Source organism: Tupaia chinensis, unplaced genomic scaffold (genome assembly GCF_000334495.1).
Source record: "Tupaia chinensis unplaced genomic scaffold, TupChi_1.0 Scaffold000600_1, whole genome shotgun sequence".
Taxonomy (NCBI): domain Eukaryota; kingdom Metazoa; phylum Chordata; class Mammalia; order Scandentia; family Tupaiidae; genus Tupaia; species Tupaia belangeri.
Window position 1 is genome coordinate 611343 of NW_006160117.1, and position 20895 is coordinate 632237.

Here is a 20895-nt window from a genome sequence, read left to right on the forward strand (position 1 = left end):
TAGATACAGATTGGAATATTCTGAGTTCATGTTGTGTAGCATTCCCATCCCATGAAAGAATGTCCAAAATGATGATCTTACAGATTTAGAATTATTTTACCTTAATTTGTTACTCCCTAGAGTGGGGGTTTTAAGAGTTTTCCTTGTAATCATCATCATCATCATAGTTAAGGTTTCCGGTTTGAGGCCTGGACCCGGTGGCTTAAACTCACGCCAGGCGCGTGTGCGTGCGTGCCTAGGATTGCGAGAGGAGAATGGAGGAGAAGGGATTGCGGCGTGGCCATCCCCCCTGGGGGGTGATTTCTCACTTTCTGTCTCTCTGCCTCTCTCTGTCTGTCTGGCGAGCACACATGCCCTATAGCAAAAACCTCTCCAAAAAAAAAAAGCTTCATTTCTGTACACTAACAACTGCCTGAAAAAGGTATTAAAAGAAGGATCCCATTTGTGAAATAGTTTGGTATAAATTTAACCAAGGAGATAGCAGACCTGTGCTCTGAAAACTATAAAACACTGATGAGAGGAACTGAAGGTACAAATAAACAGGAAGATATCCTGTGTTCATGGAATTTTGTTTTTTTTCTTTTTAAAGGTTTTTCCACCAGTTGGGATGTTATGTGTAACGTTCACATAGAAAGCAAATACTCCTCTTTTTATTTCTATATTCATTTTCGGTATTCTTTGCTAAAGTAACAGCTTGTTATGAGCATGAGTATAGAAAAGAGATTTTTATTCATATTTAAAGAACATCAGTAATAAAAACATTTCCCTAGCTGTGACAAAGAACAGCCTTTGTTTAAGGGTTAGGTGTGTCTAAGGAAGTGACTCTTGTTAAGAACTAAGGAATAAAATATAATTCATCTTATCTTGTGTAAGGAAAATTGTCCTAACTTGCAAGCTGCTGAGTGCCTAATTTACATTTAAAGCTGAAGTAATGAAGCCTTTATTTTTTGCCAGAAACTCCCATTTCTCTCCCAAATATATTCTCTATCAGAAAAAAAGCTCATTATTTTTCATGGTGATGTGTCTTTGCTGATGCAGAAAAGCAACATAATTTAGGATAGATTAATTTAAACTGTTTTTAAAAGTTTGCTGTGGGGTGCATAAACTTACTGGAGAGAGATGGGGCAGAGGGGAGGGGACAGGTGGAGTGAGAAATTATTCCATGGAGGGATGGCTACACAACAGTCCCTTCTCCTCTACTGCCCTCAGGATTTTGGGCACACATGTACACGCCCCAGCATGCTTTTCAGCCACTGAGTCCAGGACTTGAACCAGAGTCGGCCATGTGGAATCTAGCCGTCCTAATCACCACACTACCTGGCTGGCCCCTGATTTAAACTTTCTTTTTCTTTTTTGGAGAGGTTTTTGCTGTAGGGCATGTGCACTCGCCTGAAAGAGAGACAGAGAGACAGAAAGCGAGAAATCACCCCCCCAGGGGGGATGGCCACGTTACAATCCCTTCTCCTCCATTCCCCTCTCAGGATCCTGGGCACACATGAATTATGTGCCCGGAGTGAGTTTAAGCCACCGGGTCTGGTACTCGAACCGTGGTCAACTACATGGGAGTCCAGCGACATAGCCATTACACTAACTGCTGGTTCCTGATTTAAACTTTCTTATGCACTCTTGCAGATAGTTAAAGTTTTTTCTAGGGATCAAAAGGAGGGTTTGCAGAGCATACTAAAAATAACAGCTTTATCCTGGTAAATTGCAAAAATACAGTCCTTTTTATACCAGTAGGAAGAGGTTCCTGAAAACTGGCATGGATGTAGAATTTAAGCCTGAGAACTTTAGACCTCATGGAAACGACTAGAGTTGTAGGAGGTCTGAAGTTGAGAGTGTATCTATGGAAACTCTTAGGGCTACTCAGTGTTCATTTAAATAAATCTAAGTGTGATACAAACGACCCTTTATAAATTAGTAATAAGGGATACTATATTATCCTTTTCATTTACTATCCGTTGTTTAATAAAAAATTTGCTTTGCTGCAGATAATAAACATCCTTCAAATAATTTATCCTGCTCCCTCATGGCTAAAAGTTTATAGTTTTCTTTTTAAATGTTCTTAGCCTTTCTGATTTATAAACTCAGAAATTGTTGACATCCATTTTCCCTGGAGCTTGCCTCTCACACCGCCCTCCCCTGCTGCTGACTTAGATGCTATTAGTGTATGGCTTCATCCTAAAAAAAATTTTTTTAAATAGTTTTTATTTATTATTTTTTTAAATTTACATTTAATCATGTACCATCCTAAAAATCTTTAATCCTTTTCTGATATAGCTTTTACCTTCCTTTCCTATTCCCAGCCCCAGCTCCATCTTTCTCTAATTTTCCCCGGCAGTTTGTGCAATTTGCATATATTGAAATCGAATGAAATTTTTGAATTTGACCCCAAAACACTCAGAAGTTAATTGGAGAATATGCAAGTTCCATTTAATAAGACTAGATAATGAGAAATTAATATCATATTCTGCAAGTGCAGATGAATATATGTGCCCTCAAACATTCCATGTATATAGATCCCCACCCACCTGTATAAATAGCATTTAACTTAAGAAGAACATGAAATTGTTAAGTTGCTGCAGAACTCGCAAAGCTTGTATCACAATTGCACATTTTAGCAAAATGCTCAATGCTCAGTCGGTGTGCTTGCTATCAGTTGGTGGCACAGTAGGTCATCCATTAAATGCCACTTGGGATTTGTGAGTGAATGGACTTATACACAGCCTTTTGGAACCTATAATTGGTTCCAAAGACAAAAACCTGTGCTATTCCAGCACAAGAGTTTCAGACCTTAGGTAGTGGTCAACTGTTAATTCCCAAAGCCAGATCTGTGTCACCTATGTCCATTCCTTGGGCCTTGGGGATGTTGTGTAGATGGCATGGAAATGTCATTGTTCCTCTCAACCCTGCCAGACTGGTAGTCATCAGACTTCAGAGGGAGCAAAAAACAACTTCTTACCAAAAAGGGTGGAACTTTTGTTCTGTGAGTAAACTACACTTCCTGTTAAAGCCTGGATTGCTGTCTTGTATTGTTTTAAAATTTATTCCTGGGTTTTAGTTTGAGTTTTTATCTTTTAGAGAGACTATATACATTTACGGTGTGTAACATTCTTCAAATTTTTTTGAGAGGTTTTTTCTATAGGGCACGTGTGCTTGCCAGAAAGACAGAGAGAGACAGAAAGTGAGAAATCACCCCCAGGGAGTATGGCCACGCTGTAATCCCTTCTCCTTCATTCTCCACTCGGGATCTTGGGCACGCACGCACACACGGGCCCGGTGTGAGTTTAAGACACTGGATCTGAGACTCGAACCGTGGTTGACTACATGGGAGTCCAGTGACATAGCCATTGCACCAACTGCTGGTCCCACATTCTTCAAATTGTATTAGATACAGATTGGAATATTCTGAGTTCATGTTGTGTAGCATTCCCATCCCATGAAAGAATGTCCAAAATGATGATCTTACAGATTTAGAATTATTTTACCTTAATTTGTTACTCCCTAGAGTGGGGGTTTTAAGAGTTTTCCTTGTAATCATCATCATCATCATAGTTAAGGTTTAGTACATGAATACTTGGTAAGGTCTAGTTAGATTTTTGGAGTATGTATTTGAGTAATGTGAAGTAAAGTCAAATATTGAGGCACTCTTGTAACTAAGTATCAAAGCTATGAGGGGGGTCTCCAAAACGTCCATAGAAATTTGTATTAAGACAAATCTATGTGTGGATTTTAACAGTTTGGTACTAAAACTCGTGCTTTAATTCCACTTTCCATGAACTTTTTGAAGTCCCCCTCATAGCCATGATTTATCAGAAAGACTTCTTTTTATCATTAGTCTGAATTAGCTGAAGTTCAAAGTAAGACTGTGGTCATTATTCATTACCTCTTTTCTTTCAAACAGTAAAACTCTTGGGTTTCTGTGGACAAGGCTGCTTTTTAATGGCATGTTCTCCAAACAGCTGTTAAGCACCCCCCTTCCCCAATACCACAGACCACATCTGTTCCCACTGTTGATTAGCTAGAGGGTGGAGAAAGAAGAGAGGCTGTAGCATGTGTAATTACCAGTAATTAATTCTTGTTGAGCCTCCTCATTTCCTTCTATTCTAACTCCACCTACTCTTCTTCCTGTCTCTGTTGTAAATTCTATTTCATGTTGGCTACTTGTAGAAAAGAATTTTGATAGTTATACAGCTGTTTTCTTAACATTTTACATTCACCTTACAGTGAAGCTTTGATTTTTCCACTGCTGACAGAATCTTTAGATAAAGGCATGCCAAATAAGAAAATGCTAAAGTAACTGAGCATATCTCTAGGGGCTAGCTTTTCTTCTTCTTTATATTCTGTTTTTGTTGGTATTGCTTTCAACTGTCAACAAATACTTTTCAAATATATTCTCTGTTAAAGGAACTATGGCAAAGCATGAGCAAATATGTAGAAAACATCTGTGGCTATAATGGGTGGTGTAACTAGACACCTAAGTTGTATGTATTGGGATGTAACTATGTACGTTAGCTTAAACTAATAACAACATGTAATAATTTCCATCGTTGTTAAGACCGTAATGTGGAGGTGGTGTTCTGGTTTTCTTTCTCTTTGGAATGAAATTGGGGTTAAAGGAATTACAAATTTGAGTATGTTTGGTTAATATGGCATAGTGAAAGATACATATCATAGCTTTTTCTTTAAAGAAGGATTACAGTATATCATCTTATTTGCAAATTTTTTTGATATATTTTGCTACAGGGTGTGTTCACTCGCCAGAAAGATAGAGAGAGACAGAGAGACAGAAAGCGAGAAATCACCCCCAGGGGGAATGGCCATGCCGCAATCCCTTCTCCTCCATTCTCCTCTCAGGATCTTGGGCACGTGTGCACATGTGCCTGGTGTGAATTTAAGCTGCTGGGTCCGGGACTCAAACCGCAGTCTACTACATGGGAGTCCAGTGACATAGCTGTTACGCTAACTGCTGGTCCCCTTATTTTCAAATCTTAAAAGCTTTGATTTTGAAGATGTGATGTTTCTTCAAGATACGAGTCTGCTTTCAGGAGGAGGGAGTTTCGAGACAAGTATTTTTAAATGACTTTTTAGCTTTAAAATTTTATTTGGTGTGTCAGTCAGGATTTCGGCAGGAAAGAGATGACGCTGAGATTAATAGGAGGATTTGATAAAGGGATTATTTATGAAAATGTGGGCAGAGTATAGTGAAATCACAAGAGAATTGTGTTAACGTAGGCTAGTAATAGCAGGGTTGTTAGACTATCAGGTAAGAGGAAAGAGTTGCTACCTAATCTGAAAAAGAGGGAGCTGGGTGAAGAGGCCTCCCAATAGTGGGTGGATGGATAGACCAAGCCAGTCCCTACATGATCTTGGCTATAAATAACTTTCATCATGCTCCCAACCCCCTCCTTCCATCCTGATCATTATAGTGTTCCGCATTAGCCAAAGCCAATCAGAAATTAGGGGCCAGGGAGCTTTCTGATGCTTGGCAGGTCAGCCTTCTCTCTGAGAGAGCAAAGTGGAGCTTATCTAAGATATCTAGCCTATTTGGAGACATTTTGAAGTTTTCATGAAACATCCATCTTGATGTAAAAAGTCTACCTTAGAGAACATAATCCTATGAACTAAGTAATTTTGACAACAGCCATATGTCTCGAATTAGTACACTTCGTGGTAAATCAGTTACTTCTCAAATGTGGACACCAAGATTATACAGAGATTATTCTAGTCTTGAAATAGGTTGTTGATTCTCCAGGGGCATGATTTTGCCAACATAGTAAATTTCCAAAGATTGGAGACATGTTCATGTATGGGCTTTGTCATTAGGATCTGGTGGAGGGAGGGTAGTGATGACAAAGAGAAGGCAGTAGGGTATCTTTTGATTGCAATATCAGAGTACGTGCTCAGATAATTGTTGAAGAATCTATCTTAAGCAGTGATCATTGTTTTGGTGAGAAGAGATTTTTCCTGACCTTTTAAAGAACAATTTGAGTCGAGTTCTAAGAATGAAGCTACAAGGTAGCACAGGTTTTATTAAACATGAAGTAGGGAGGGGAATCAAGGAAGCCCTAAAAAATAAAGAAGAAACGAGGCCATTGTATTAATAAATAATAGGGGTATAGAAAGCAAGCTCTTCAAGGGCATGGGACTACATGTTATTTGTCTTCGAAGAGTTAAGCATCATGAGCAGCGTAGACTATTAGTATGTATTTATTAAGGGAACTGAGTAACTTCTAATTGAGGAGAAATGGATGCTGCTGAAACAGAAAGACATCAGTGGGAAGGGAAAGGTAAAACATGCCTCGAAGGGGTGAGAGGGGGGACTCTGGACTATGAACAAATGAGAAAGCTAGGCCTTAAAGGGCATATTGGTCATGCCACTAAAACCGACTGGATCTCAAGTTTCCAGACATTATGTCTGTCTCTGATCTGGACTCTTGTACCTTATTGCTTCCTTTAAAATGCAGTAGTCAGGGACAAGGACCCTTAAATGATGACATCCAAAACCATTTATCCATTCCTCTTTTATCAGGACTGCCCTCCCTCCCTTTTTATATTGATGGCACTGTTTACTGCATGGACCCAGAGCTGTGCTCCTCCTTCAGATGCACCTGAATGAAAATTTGACATGTCTCCAAAGACAGGGTCACACTAGGTCCATCTGTTGGTATGGGACTTGATATGATTGACTCAATCTCCTTGCCCCATACCCACTGTTTTTTTTTTTTTTAAACCTTTTGGAGTCCAGATTCCTTCACTGTCAGACAGTGAAAACTACTAAGTTGAAAGTGATCTCATTTGTCTTTTAAGTTCCTTAGGGGCAGTGAAGCTCTTCTACTTCCCTCAGTGCTGAGTCTATTGTAAATACTCGTTGAATTAGGGGATTTCGACAGGGTTACTCCTAAGATTGTAAAGAGAAGTGATAGATTGAAATAGGAGAGGATGGTGTCAGAAAACCTTGACCTTTAAGTATTCAATCTGGGTAAAGCATAACATTAGATTGTTGGAGGGGCCAGCAGGTGGCGTGGTGGTAAAGGGCGCAGGACTACCATGTGGCCAACTATGGTTCAAAGTCCTGGACCTGGTAGCTTGCTTTCTCACTTTCCCTCTCTCTGTTCCTGTCTCTCTCTCGTTCTGTCCCTCTCTGGTCAAATTAAAATAAAGTTAAATAACTCTTTTTTTTTGGGGGGGGAGAGATTTTCACTATAGGATGCGTGCGCTTGCCAGACAGAGAGAGACATAGAGACGGAAAGTGAGAAATCACCCCCCGGGGGGATGGTCACGCTGCAATCCCTTCTCCTCCATTCTCCTCTCGGGATCTTGGGCACGCACGCACATGCACCCGGCGTGAGTTTTAAGCCAGCGGGTCCGGGATGCGAACCGCAGTCGACTATGTGGGAGTCCAGCGACATAGCCATTACACTAACTACTGGTTCCCAGTTAAATAACTCTTTAAAAAAACTAGATTGTTGACTGTACTCAAGAGGGCTGGGTGTAGAATTTAGAAGTAAAGGGGAGAGGAAGAATTTTAAATGCTGGTATATGAGTTGGAGCTAATGAGAGAGCAGAGATAGTCTATTTTTTTTTTTTTTTGCTGGGGCAAGGATTACACTGTTGATAAAGTGTCAGGTAAATCTGAAGTGTCGACCACTACCACTCAGCAGCATCGGTACAAGAATATCTATAGTCTAACTTTGTAACTAATCTCTCATAATCGGCTTTATCACTATTAGTTTCACAAACATGCTTTTGCCATCTCATTATGAGTTGAAAGAAAGCACTGTCTACCAGTTGCCCAAGCCAGAAGTCAAGATTATAGCTTTAATTTCTTTCTCTTTTCCTTACTTCCTACATTGAAAGCTTTAGTGTGTCCTGACTACTGTTCATTCAGCTCTACTGCTACCACTGCATCCCACATCCATAGTATTTCTCTGGATTGCAGCTTCGACTCCTCATACTTCTCACAACCCATTCTCCATGTTGCCTATGTGACTATTTTAAAATCAAATCATGTCATTCCCTTTGCCTCATCCCAGCACCTGTAAGACTATTTCTCACATAGTATAAGCTCAGCCTGTATGGAATAAACAAACTATAAAAGTTGGGATGAGTAAGAGTCCTTCTAGATATCTGCAAACTCACCAACTCCTAGACATTCCTCATCTAAACTGTACATTGTCTCTGTAATGATATTAGTGGTCACGGGTTTGTTAAGGTTCAGTGTTTTTTTCCCTCCCCTTACCTGTGACTGATGGTTAGCACCCATTTTAGGATGGTTAGCAAAGGGTTATTATGTGGCAGTCAAGCCATCAAAACCAGTTGCTCCTCTTTGACAATCTCTTGGGCAAATCAAGAGCAGTCAAGAGTATCAGATGCACCAAGCAGCTCCCTATACCATTTCAGGACTGGCTTGGCATAAGTATACAAGTTTTGAGAAGGAGGCTAATCTTTTTAGGGCTATCTCTCTTTTGAAAATTAGCTGATAACTGTGAATTCTTTATGCAGAAAAATGTCCATATATACATGAACACAGAGATTCATACATCATTAGGGTTTCTTAGACTGAGCTATAGCTTGTTGTGGGAGTATACATAGTTTGAAAATGTGTATTTAAATTTAATATTCCATTTGGAACAGGTTAACACATCTAGTTTTGAAATGCCAACTATAGAAATTAAAGTGACAGGACCAGCAGATGGCATAATGGTTATATCGCTAGACTCCCCTGTAGTTGACTGTGGTCTGAGTCCCAGACCTGGCGGCTTAAAACTCAGGCCAAGTGTGTGTGCATGTGTGCCCTCATGGAGGAGAAGGGATTAAAATGTGGCCATCCCCCATGGTGGGTGGTTTCTTGTTTTCTGTCTCTCTGTCTCCAGCAAGTGCACATGCCCTAAAGCAAAAATCTCAAAAAAAAAAAAAAAAAAAAAGAAAGAAAAAGAAAAGGAAGGAAGGAAAAAAAAAAAAAAGAAAGAAAAAGAAAAGGAAGGAAGGAAGAAAAAAAAAAAAGAAAGAAAGCAAAGTGCCAGAATAATGGCCAATGAGGATTTTGCAGAAAACAGATTATTTCTTTTTATCTGTGATGATTAATTGGTGTCATGGCAGAAGGGTAGAGAATTGTTTTCTTTTTTTTTTTCTTTTCTTTTTTTTCGTTTGTGTGCTTATTTTAAAAAATGAGTGCCGTTGGCAGGTTTTGCCTTATTGAAAAGGCAGAGGGGAGCAGTAGGTAAGTACCTCATGCCTTCAGATCTTGTGCCTCTTTTAGAGAGAGGCTCATAAATAGGATCACTAGGCAGGAGCAGTCGCTAGGTGTGCAGCTCTGGGTGAGAGGGGAGGAATTTCTTAAGCATTTGTGTAGCTTGAACTGAATGCCCATTTCTTTTCCTCTTTTAATTCTTCTTATTACCTCCATTAAACAGAAACCAAGAAAGGTGATTTTTTTCGATAGAAGTTCTTAGAAAAGCTTCATTATTCTCTTGTTCCATTTCCTTCGGGGTTGAGGAGAATCATTATTTCGGAAGTTATCATTAGGGTTTCTTAAGTTCCTGTTGTTTTAATAGTCTGAAGTTGACATTTTTAACAGATCGCCCAGGCAATAGGTGTCTTGTCCAGCTACCTAAGCAATAAAAGCAAATATGTAATGCTGTAGTATCAGAGTTGTTTTTTCCCTCTGCACAATATATTAACTAAGCAGAAAATTTAAAAGTACAAAGACAATAAAAGTAATGTTTGTTAGTGGTAGTTTGAGATATTTCAGGAGAGATGAGATGTGAAGAAAAGCCATGGCCATATTTAGAAAGCTGCCTCAAACCCAAGAGTGTCTATTGAAGTAAACTTGATGACAGACTTTTTTCCTCTTCATGAATCATTGTATTCCGATAAAAGCGAAAATTCCTCTTCATCTAAACAAATGGCTTCCACATCTGTTTTCTTAGTTTCTCAAAAGGGTGTCTTCGGCTTGCATTTTTTTTAAAAAGTGTTTATCTGCTTAAAAGGAAATATCATCAAAAGCAGTTTATACATCAGAATCCAAGTTGGTCTTCGGCTTGTGAGAATTAGTCAAGGATGATCGGGTGGTGATATAGGGGATAAAAAGAAAACACACTTTGTATTCTGCATAGGTAAGTTCTTCTCCCTAACCATTGAAATGTTATCGATTTCTATGTAATTTTACATGCTCTTTTAATTTTTGGAACTGATTGAGCATGTAACTTTGTTATTGGTAGCACATCCCAACATTTCCATACTCTGGACTCAGAGCTCTGAAAAGAAGTATTTGACACATTTGTAGCAGGACAATTGATAAATCTCTTAGTCCTATTGACTAGAAGTTGACCTGTGGTTGGTTTGATTCCATTTTTGCTCCCATGATCAGTGTTCCTCTTGACCATGGAACTAAGAGACACACTCTTATAACTGGCCTGTAAAATGTTGTATGTGCTTTTCTGAGGCACATATCCAGTCCCCAGTCTCACGTGAGTTTGTGTACCCTCAAGGGTTTTGGTTTTATCTTTTTTAATCTTTAGTCTCTTCTTGGGTGACAGGCTACCATGCCCTTGAGCCCATCCTGCCATTTAAAAATAAAGAATGAGAAGCAGCTGAAGTGCTGGCTTTTTTGCAGCTGACAGGAATCTGATCTACTGCTTGGATTCTTTGTCTGGGTACCGACATGCCAGTGGTGTGTGGCTTGTTCTAGCCATGCCATTTGCAGTCATAACATTTAAATACGAGTGGGAGCAGGGAGGTTGTGTCCAGGGGAAAGAAAAGATATTATTTATTTATATATTGATAAGTAAATAAATAAATAAATTTGTAAAGGTTTAGAGAGACAGGTTGTAGAAAAGATCTTATTTATATATTGATAAAGAACGAGAAAGAAAGGAAAAAAAAGAAAAAATTGTAAAGGTTTAGAGAGAAAGGCATAGATTAGCACCTGGGGTCCTGCTGCAGGTTGTGGGCCTCCTGGTTCTTAGCACCAGTGGATTTCTGGGCCACGATATAGGTATTTATCTTTCCAGGAAGATTGTACAGGCCTCTCCCATCCCCATCCAGCCCTTGAGCTACAGCTGTGTGTTCCGTTCTGTCTGAACAGTGGCTTGATCTGAGGTTAAAGGTCCATGAGAAATGTGAGACATTTGATGCTACAAAATCTAATTAGTGACAAAGGCGGTTAATATAATCGCTTCTGACCTAGTTTGTCTTGGAAAGGTATAAAGAATATAATTTTGATACTGAGAAGAACTCTTTATGCATTTGCTGCTTTTCTCCTGTTGGATAAGTATAAATCATAGCTGCTATCAAGTGGCATTAAACTTGACATAAAAAAGACCCCTCCCCACAAAATAGAAGAGAGGCAAGGAAAAGAACGGTTATGTGAGAACTGTAGGAGGCTCTTTACCTCAGACGCAGGTTGGGTCCTGTCTTGCCATTGAGCCCATCCACATTGCCTCAAGGAGGGGAGCCACTGCAAAGGTTTTGCTTGCTGATTGTCCAGTGGCCGTCACAAGGCAAGGTGCTCCCCTCTTTTGACCTTGTTCAGAGGCTTCATGCACTTTTTCGTATTGGGCACTAGCCACCTGTTAGGATTGTTCTCATTAAAGGTCACTGCGTGGTGCCTGGCTGTCTGACTGTGGCAGCCCGCATCAGATTTGCCGGTGACCCTTGGTTTGTGCAACACCTGCTAATTGTGAAAGAAAGAATGGAGATCTGATAACTAAACAGGAACAGAAGGTACTAGAAGAGGAATGAGGGATCCGGAGACCCACAGAGCGCCTGCCACTCTAGTGCCATGACCATAGTCTTGGTGCTAGCTTGCTTAGTCTCCTTTTCCTCCTTCTGTCCCTTCAGTGAGTTGTGCTCTCCATGTAAAGGCTTCTGTTATTGTCTGCATGGTGACATTGCTTTGATTTATTCATATATTGTACCTCTGCTGAGCATTGGGTTTCTTGAACCAGAAATATCCACATTCCCTCCACCAAACATCTTAGCTTCCATCTGCCTTCCATCTGATCTACATTTAGCTATCTTTTAGGCATTATCTTCTTCAATCCCAAAACTGCCCGTCATTTTGTTCTTCCCAGATTCCCTTGTCTCAGTGAATGATGACACTGGTTTGGCCCATTTGTTAAGCCAGGAACATGAGTGTCATTTGGGGCTCCTGTCTCTTTCTCATACCCCAAACCCAGCCTGTCACCAAGGCTTGTAGACTTGACTTTCCTAAACATCCGTAATTCTCTACTTCTTTTGCCACTGCCATTAAACTACTCAGGCCTCATTACACCTGCCTTGACGTTCCGACTCCCCAAATATTCTCCACACATTTTATAGCCAGAGAGACCTCTTTAAACTATCAACCTTCTTATGCCTCTCCCTTATTAAAGTCCTTAGTATTGACTTTCTAGGCCCTTCACAGTTGGACTTCTCTTCAGGTTTTTCTCCACTTACTTGAGCAGTGTAGCTTCAGTCATACTTTTTACCTTCTTCCCATTGAAAAAAAATTTTTTAAGTTTAATTTTCTTTAATCACCATTGATAACCTGTCCTTTTGGATCATCACACACAGTCTTCCCTCATCTTTCTTTTCCTATTAGTCCCAGTGATCCACCTTCCTGTTATATACAGTCTGCTTCCACAAATTTTTCTAACTCCCATCGCAGAGTCCTCTTTTGTGTGTGTGTGTGTGTGTGTGTGTGTGTGTGTGTGTGTGTGTATTTTTTCCTGTTAACTATTTGGTTCCCTACTTCACTGTAGGGAACCACACTAAGAGGAAAGGGATCATATCTGAGCCATTCACTTTTGTGTTTGCTACCACCTAGCACATGAGAAATGTTCAATAAATACTTGGTATATGAATGAGTGAGTTCCTTATTGAGATTCTAAATGGAAAGAAAATATAGTGCTTCTTAATATTTTTTAGTTTGCTATGGGGCACATGCGCTCATCAGAGAGAGAGAAAGACAGACAGAAATCACCCCCTGGGGCGTTGGCCATGCTGCAGTCCCTTCTCTTCCATTCTCTTCTTGGAATTTTAGGCGCACATGGATGTGCTCCTGGTGTGATTTCCAAGCCACGGGTCTGGGACTAGAACTGTCCAGTCAGCCACGTGGGCTCTAGCCACCTTATTTAACCTCCACACCACTTGCTGGCCTGCTTCCTGTAACTCTCATCACATTTTGAGAGTGGAAATGCACAAAGTTCAAAAGTGAAGGTTTTTTTTCTTTAGAAGAAAGTAGCCAAATATTACATATAGCATTTATATTGCTTCTCTGTATTCTTCTTTTTAAAAATTTATCAGAGTTTAATTAAGCAAGAGATAGGTTCTAGAACTGGGCAGCATTTGTGACTGTAGTTGGTTCAGCATGTTCCCTGCTCCTCCATTCCTCACCTTTATCTTAAATGACTTACTTTTCAGCTCTATTTCTGTCTGTTTCTGTCAAAATTTCTCTAGACTCCACCTAGAGACAATAAGGAGAATAATTATCCAGGAGAAAATAAATGATCAATAAATGAGAATGTATTATATGATCATGTCTTAAAAAATGTCAATATTAGAGACATACCTGAGCACCTGTCTGTAGCACACATTTCTCTGGACAGGTGAATACAATTATATTTCCCTAAAACTAGGCCATCTTCCTCAAAGAAGTTTTTTCTTTTTTTTGTTTTTAAAAAGAATTATTTATTTTATTCCATTTGTTATTACTTTTTTTTTTAAATTTGTCCAGAGAGAGAGAGAAAAAGGGAAAATGAGAAAACAAATCCCCAGTCCGGGACTTGAACCACAGTTGGCCATGTGGGAATCCAGTGCCCCTCACACCACCTGCCAGCCCCAAGATTTTCTTTGAAGTGGGAGACCTAAAGAGTTGCTGTAAGAGAGCATATAGACCTGGACTCGGTGGTGTGCATCTGTAATCCCAGCCAATAGGGAGGCTGAGGATAAGAGGAGGGAGGATCATGAGTTTGAGGCCAGCCTGGGCAACGTAGTGAGACCCTGTCTCTGAATTTAAAAGAAGGAGTGTATGAGTGAGGAAGAGAGAACATGTAGAAAATGTGGTCATTATAGGTCAGAATTTAGTATACTTAGCTCTAGTACTGAAAGAGAGTTACTCTTTGAGGTATTGGGGTTAAAAACTTCTCCCTCCTTTCACCTCATTTAAAGGAGAGAGTAGCGATGGACCGTCTGTTAGGAGTTTCTAGGAATGATAACCTTGGTTAGGCAGATACAGATTAGTGAGCTAGGCTGGAGCATAAACCTTAAGGAGGGACTATATGACCTTCTGTATTTGACTTGGAATGACTCCCTACAGCATGAGTCCTACAAGAAATAAGAAAGAGGAACAAGCCAAAAGAAAAGTGAACAAGCCAGAGGCTGTCTGAGGGCACATACTTAGATGGACAGAGGGTCTAAAACAGGATAAAAGGGAACCCTGGGAAGGAGACCAGGTCATCTTGCCTCCCTTGATACTGGCCTGTTCTGGGGTATATCTTTCTCAGGCCTGCTTGCCTCTTCTGGCACTGGCCTGTTCATCTGTGAGACATCTCCCAGTCAACCTTGTGCTTAGCTTGTGTCCTTTTCCCTCAATTCTTTGCTGTGACTGGGAGACAGGGACCTCAATATTATCATCCGAACACTTCTAGTGACTATCTTGTCACATGCTAACCCTGAAAAAGAACTGTTCAGAAATGAAAAATGCTTCTGTCAAAACGGTGGCCGCCGTGCACTAGTCACTGTTCAGCCTCAGGTTCTTAGCCACCAGCCATGTGCTCTTCCAGGACTGAGCTTCAGCCCAGGTGCTTAATAAAAACGAGTGACAGCCTGTTAAATCTGCTGTTTATGGGGGCTGGGAACTCAAAGTTTTCTAGTCAGATTTTCCCATGACCTCAGTTATAAAGAAAATGTTGCAGATTCTAGAAAATGCTAATGTCCTTTTTAGCTGTAAGTATTATCTTGATTGCAGTGCTTCAGAATTGCCCAACTTCATTATCTGAGCATAGCCAGCCTGACGCCTTCTTCTCAAATAGACAATTATGATCAATTAAGCACTTTCAGGCCTTATAGAATACTTAATTTTATTAGTCAATTATTTGTGCTTTGAAAGAGTTAATGGTAGCTACCCAAGCCATTATTAGAAATTAGAACGTCCCAAAATAGAAAGGCTATTTCCTTTGTGTGTGGCACTGCAGTGGAAAATGCCAAGCATAGTTTTTACTGAGTTAAAGGGTGAGGGAAGGCGGGGTGGGGGAGAAAGTTACATGTAAATCATTTAGCCATTAACCTAATGGGTGGGTTTATAAATCCTATTACTATAAGCCCTTTTCATTTCCACTGAGGCCTGGTGCATGCTTGATCCCACTAATGTAAAATTCATTCCGTCTAAGTGATTACTGAAGTAAGACACTGAGTCAATTTAAATCAGGTTGTATGAAACTTGCTTGGGCGCTGATGTTCACTATAGCACAGACATAGTTTGTCCATGTCTTAATTAGGCCCCCCACCCCCCAGATAAGTTTTATGAGGAGTCAGTCGGGGAGCCAAATTTCTGAGGCTTTTGAACATGTACATATTTTTCTATGAGGGCAGTACTCTGTGGGGTTTGAAAATGCCCGGCTCAAGAACAAAGGACAGGGACCTTTGGGTGGACATTATGCAAATCCTAAAGAATCTAAAAACTATTTCTTGTGGCGAGTTGGAATATCTTCAGTACTACTTATAGTTAAACAAATCTAGATGTCAAATTTGATAAAATAGAGACACGCAGATAGGCACACATTCAAGTCTTTGCTGGCAGTTGCAAGGAGAGTTTTCAGATGTCTTGACCTTAGGATAATATCTTCTGCTCTACTTTCAGTCATGGTGGCTTTGGGTTGTGTGTGCATGTATGCACGTGCATGCCCTTCCACTGGGAATTGAATATTTAAGCGTGTATAGGCTGGTACTTGAACTCTTGTGTTGGTGAGTAGATTTGGTTCAAGTGCGCTTTAAAGCCAGGTGTATAAGCTCTCCAGGGTCTTGGGTCAGATACAGCCCCAAGTACGGCAGTAAGGTACCTAGGTTCAAGTGCAACGTATGGGATGTGAACTTCTAAACTGGAGGTTGACGTGGAGGAGGAATAGAGAATAATAATGTTGTGAAGGCGAAAACAGTTTTGAAAAGTCAGAGTGTAGTTCTACTAGTTGGGCGGGGGGAGTATATAATGCTTATTTTCTTTCCTTTTTTTTTTTTTTAAAGAGGTTTTTGCCTTAGGGCCCATGCACTTGCTGGAGAGAGAGAGAGACAGTGAGAGGGAAATTACCCCCTCCCCCAGGTTTCCCTATCCCTGGGGAATCCTTCTCCTCCATTCTCCTCCCAGGATCTTGAGAATGCACACACACATACCTGGCATGAGTTTTAAACCACCAGGTTCGAGACTCGAACTGCAGTCAGTCATGTGGGAGTCCATTACCTTAATCTCTATGCCATTTGCTGGTTCCTGTTCGTTTTTTTCTCCACAGTGTTGAATAAGAGGAATATATGTATCCTTGATTTGATTAGTATGCAATGTATGTGTGATTTTTTCTGGGGGGGGGGTTTCGCTATAGGTGTATGAGTGCTTTTGTAAAACCATACTATACTTCACAAAGATGTGCATTGAATATATATAAACCAGAAGTCACAATTAAAACAAAAATACCAGAAAAGGTGGAGTATTCTTTCCTTGAAAGAAAAATAAAACAAATGTCGTCTCCCCCCACCCCCCAGGAAAAAATAGAATGCAATGTGTGCTTTTATTTTTGTGTTTTTTAGGTTTTTGCCATAGGGCGCATGCACTTGCTGGAGAGAGAGGCAGACAGAGAAAGAGAGAAAGTGAGAAATCACCCCCAGAGGAGATGGCCATACAGCAATCCCTTTTCCTCCAGATTTTGGGCATGTATGCACACACACCTGGCGTGATTTTCAAGCTGCTGGGTTTGAGACTTGAGCTCTGGTTAGTCATGCATGAATCCAGTATCTCAACCAGCACACCATCTGCTGGTCCCATGATGTGTGTTTTTAAAAATCTATAGGGCAAGGACTGGCAGGTAGTGTGATGATTAAATTACTGGTCTCTCACATGGCCAATAGTGATTTGAGTCCTGGACCTGGCAGCTTGCTTTCTCACTTTTCCTCTCCCTCTCTCTGGTCAAATTTAAAAAATAAATAAATAAAATAATTCTTTAAAAGACTCTACAGGGCAAATATTTGCTGTGGGAACAAGAAACTATAAGATGAGGGAGCAGTTCACTTTTTATTTCACATATTTAAATTCATAGCTTGTGGTATTTTAAGTTTTTAGATCAAAATTAGAACACTGTGAAGTCGTGGAGCAATAACTGAGATGTTTGTAAATATTATTGAATGTGTCTGTTGGGGAGGATAAAGCTTCCAGAAGGTATTTATTCAACATGTTTTATGTTCTTTACACAGAGCTACCAGAAGGTCTAGGTTGTAAATCAAGGATTTTAAACAACACCAGTTTATCTGAAAACAAGTTATATGAGAGAGGTACACCTCTTGTCAAGTTTATAATTAATGAGCTTTTGTCACTGGGGTAGAGGCGCATTCGTCTTAAGTGTTTGTTTGTTTACGGAATAGCCATTGGGTTTCAAGGTGAGATTAACACTGATTCACTCTTTATTTCTTACATGGGAAGAACCAGCATTTAAATGCACGTGGTGTGTGGGTTTAATTAAGGCTTTGTGTAACCAGCTTTAGGGGCTAGTGGTGGAGATGTACTTGATGAGAGCTTTGTTCTCGAACTGGACCACCTTTTACTTCAGCCTGAGAGAAAAATTTATTGAATTTCTACTGCGTGCCATGCATTGCATTAGATTTAAAGATTGTGACATGATTTCTGCTTATAATCCCTTAGTCTTTTGTAATTGAGCAGAGGCTTGTGATACTCACTGACTACTTTGGGGGGGGTGTGATACTCACTGACTTCTTTGGGGGGGGGGTGTCATAGGACTAGCGTATTCTTTAATAGCATTGAGCCAGAGAGACCATAGAAGCCTTTTTTGGCAGTGCGAAGTTTCTTGTAAAATGAGTAGATTTTACTTAATAACAGTGCCTAACATTTATGTCCCACAGGTTGTACAAAACAAGGTATGAACATTGTACTTTTTTAAAAAGAGAAATTTTTGCTATAGGGTGTGTGTTCATGGGAGTGCCAGAGAGACATAAAGCAAGAAATTATTCGCTAGTGTGGATGGCTGTGCCACAGTCCCTTCCCCTCCATTCTCCTCTTGGGATTTTGGGCACGCACACATGTGCGCCCAGAATGACTTTAAAGCCTTTGGGTTTAGGACTTGAACTATGATTTGCCATGTGGGAGTCCAGCAACGTACACCATCTGCTGGTCCCTGTACATTGTACCTTTAATGCTTATAGTAGCCATGTAATAGGGAAGCTTCCGTTATTTTCTTGATTTTCTAGTGAGGAATGAGAGGCTTAGAGTGGTCATGTTGTTTGCCTGAGGCCACACAGCTAATAAACAATGCTGTTAGGCTTTGAAACCAGGTAGCCTGTCAGGGTTCTCCAGAGAAACAGCCAGTAGAAAGTATGTACCTATAGTCAAGCTCTGCGTAATGACCTTTTGGTTAGCAGCAGAATGCATATACAGTGGTGGTCCTATAAGATTTTACTAGGCTATACAGTATACCCTAGGTGTGTGATAGACAGCACCATCTTGGTTTGTGTAAGTACATTCTCACACAGACAAGTGCACATAGTGATGAAATTGCTGAAAAATGCATTTCTCAGAATGTGTCCCTGCTGTTAAGTGATACATAATTATACATATATAGAGGGGGATTTATTTTAAGGAATTGGCTCACACGGTTATGGGGGATGCCAAACCAAACCTGTCGGGGGTAGGTCAACAGGCTGGAGACCTAGGGAAGATCTGATATTTCAGCTCAAGTCTGAAGGCAGTCTGCAACAGAATTCCTTATTCCTCAGGGGATCTCAGTCTTGCCATTAAAGTTTTTAACTGGTTGGACAGGGGCCTACCCACACTATGGTGTGTAATCTGCTTTATGCAAAAATCAGCTGATTTAAATGATAACCTCATATAAAAAATACCTTCATAGCAATATCTAAACTGGTGTTTGACCAAACATCTGAGTACTATGGCCAAGCCATGTAGGCACATAACACTAACCATCACATAGCTTGACTTCTCAACATATACTTTTAACCACTGTGGGGAAACAGCATGCGCAAAGCCCAGAAGCAAGACAAGACCATAGTCTGTTTAGTGAGTCCAGTGTATTTTGGAAAGGCTGGACCGAAGGATGCTTGTGGGAATCATAAAAGATGAGATAGATTTCAACCAAATTGTGGGTTTCAGGGTCAGGTAAACAGGTTTGGATTTTATTTTAAAAAGTGCATTTTAGAAAGAACACTCGGAATGTGTAGAGAACGGCGTGGAAGTGGGTGACACTGGAGACAGGTAGGCTGAGTGTGAGGATCTGAAGGAAGGACATCGGAGTAGAAAGGAGGCCAGCCTTTTGTTTTGGTTGAAGGTACTTGAAGGAGCCATTGATCATATTTGGAGCTGATTGAGGGTTTGGAAGTGGTGGGTAGAATTTAGAATGAATGTTTATGGAACCAACAGTTGAATATGGGCCTGGAAAGAGAGAATGTTCAATCATCAATGTGTCTCAGTGATTCTCAGCCAGGGTCAGTTTTGCCCCTCAGGAAACATTTGGCAATATCTGGAGACAATTTTGGCTGTCTCAACTGGAGAGAGAGTATGTGCACATATGTGTGTGCTCATCCTCCTGCAGTCTAGTGACTAGATGTCAGGAATGTTGCTAAACATCCTACGGTGGACACAGGATGGCTCCTTATGACAAGGAATCATCTTTCCTAAAATGGCAATAATGCCAATGTTGAGAAACCCTGATGTATATGTAGGTGTGTCTATACCCTCCCTGGGGATGGAGAAGAGATCTCAGCAGAAGGTTTTGAATGTTTCTATGTACTGTGAATATACTCACCTACTTGCATTCAGTGCATAAAGATGTATTCAGACAACTTGTGAGAACTTACATATTTCTAGTTATTTTACAGCCACTTGGAATATGGAAATCTATCCTTGCAATGCTAATTATCCTTGTTGGATATATTTGTGCATCCTTTTCCTATGAAATGATTGTGAAAGGAAAGTAGCATAGCCTAATATAATGAAGAGACATTTCTACATATGAAACATAGATTCTAGAGTTTTAGATCTGGAAGAATCCGAGACCTCTTCATTTTATAATGAGGGTGCTGAGATCTGGAGAGGGAATACTGCTTGGTCTCAAATCACTTAGCCAGTAATTAGCAGTTTAAACCAGCATTCAAAATTTTATGCCCCCGACTTTTTACTTAAACTACTATTTGTATAACAGTTCATCTTTGCAAAGCACTTTTTTTCGGGGGGAGAGATTTTTGCTATAGGGCACGTATGCTCGCCAGAAAGACAGAGAGACAGATAGACAGAAAGCAAGAAATCACCCCCCCCCAGGGAGGATGGCCATGCCGCAGTCCCTTCTCCTTCTTTCTCCTCTCGGGATCTTGGGCATGCACGCACACGTGCCCGGCGTCAGTTTGAGCCACCGGGTCCGGGACTCAAACTGTGATCGACTATATGGGAGTCCGGCAACATAGCCATTATGCTAACTGCTGGTCCCTGCAAAGTACTTTTTAAACATACAATTCATTTTATTTTCACCTAGCTAGGGAACTAGGTGGTAGTGTCACCCCTCTTTTATAAAAGGTAAAAACTAAGGGTTAAATATGAGTAACCCAGTATCACAAAATGTTAAAATGGAGACAGAGAGTAGGGTGCTTATTAAATCCATAGCCCTTTCTCTTAAGCATCTTCAAGGGAGT

The 20895-nt window shown here is 40.4% G+C and overlaps 1 protein-coding gene across 2 annotated transcripts in view; it reads left to right on the forward strand.

Annotated features, from left to right (window-relative positions):
* Window positions 1-20895, forward strand: part of POLA1 (DNA polymerase alpha 1, catalytic subunit) — a 353788-nt gene that overhangs the window by 112411 nt on the left and 220482 nt on the right. The gene's annotated exons all lie outside the window — the stretch shown is intronic.